We start from the raw sequence: 1,153 nt of genomic DNA on the forward strand, positions 1-1,153 counted from the left end.
CAGTGGCAGCATCCAGGGGCTAGAGAGGGGTTCAGGCTCCGGGTCATCTCAGCCCCAACCCACCTGGAAGGAACATGATGGGAGCACCACACACTTGTCAGGGGCCCGCCCCCAGACTGCAGCCCCTGCTCAGCAGAACCCTGGGCCGCAGTGATGGCAGAGCCCTGTGCAGGGGGCTATCAGTCCCATGTGGCTGCCTGGAGGAGGTGAGCCTCCTGAGGCTCCAGCAAGGGGACAGGCCCTGGAGGGAGCCAGGGAGGTGGCTGGATCAGCTTCCTAGGGGGTCAGGGCTGGAGATCCCACTGTCCCCTTTCAGACCAAGGCAGAAGGAAGGGAACCTCAGAGACCCACCTAGTCTCTTGCCAGGGGCTGGATTTCCAGATCGAAGGAGTCCTTGGGGTGTGAGGTTCTGGGGGATGGAGGCCCTGGACAGCCCTCCTGAGTATGAAATAGAGCCCAGTCCAGGCAGCCTGGGGAAGGACCATGTGAGGGCTGGTGGGGTTGGAGTTGGGCCTCAAAGGACCCAGAATCCTGGAATTTTTACAACCTGTTCATGATAGGATTAAGAGAATGGGGTGGGTCAGGAGGGTTCAGAGGAAAAGGGAGGGGTGAGGGTGTGGCACAGACCCGAATCCCTGAGCTCTCAGCCCACCAGGGGATGACCTGGGCACCACTGACCGACTTCGAAGATTGCCAACTCCAGAGATACGCTCCCGAAGGCCACAGAGGCTGCTAACGTCATTTCCAGGAAACTTTGGGCCAAATCTGGGCTGAGGACTAGGAAGCTGCTGCTGTCCCCAGTGCCTGGCCAGGGATGGAGCAGGGTGTGTGTGTGTGTGTGTGTGTAAGGTGGGATGGCAGCCGAGGGGGTTGGTGACTGCTGGAGTACCTGCCTAAGGGAGCCTGTGGGGCAGAGAGACAGCCTGGCTCTGCCCTCCATCTCTCCACCTGAGGAAGGCTGGCTTTTGTTGGAATCCTCACAATAGCGTGTATGGGGTAGAGCCTATCTGGCCCGAGAACCTGGGCAGATGCCCAAGCTGAGGTCTCAGAGAGGGTGGAATAGGCCCTGGAGCTGACCCAACCCACTGAGTTGAGCGGGAAGACGGGTCTCTGAGCCAGATGTCCCCCCTAACCCTCTGCAGGGCCCAGCTGG

The 1,153-nt window shown here is 60.4% G+C and overlaps 1 protein-coding gene across 1 annotated transcript in view; it reads right to left on the reverse strand.

Moving 5' to 3' along the window:
- Positions 1 to 393: 393 nt before the first annotated feature.
- FLYWCH2 (FLYWCH family member 2) overlaps positions 394 to 1,153 on the reverse strand; it is a 29,032-nt gene continuing 28,272 nt past the window's right edge. The window contains exon 3 of the transcript XR_435244.2: positions 394 to 547. The gene's annotated coding sequence lies outside the window, so the exon portion shown is untranslated. The remainder of the gene's footprint in view (positions 548 to 1,153) is intronic.

The sequence above is a fragment of the Myotis davidii genome, unplaced genomic scaffold, assembly GCF_000327345.1.
Source record: "Myotis davidii unplaced genomic scaffold, ASM32734v1 scaffold1334, whole genome shotgun sequence".
Taxonomy (NCBI): Eukaryota; Metazoa; Chordata; class Mammalia; order Chiroptera; family Vespertilionidae; genus Myotis; species Myotis davidii.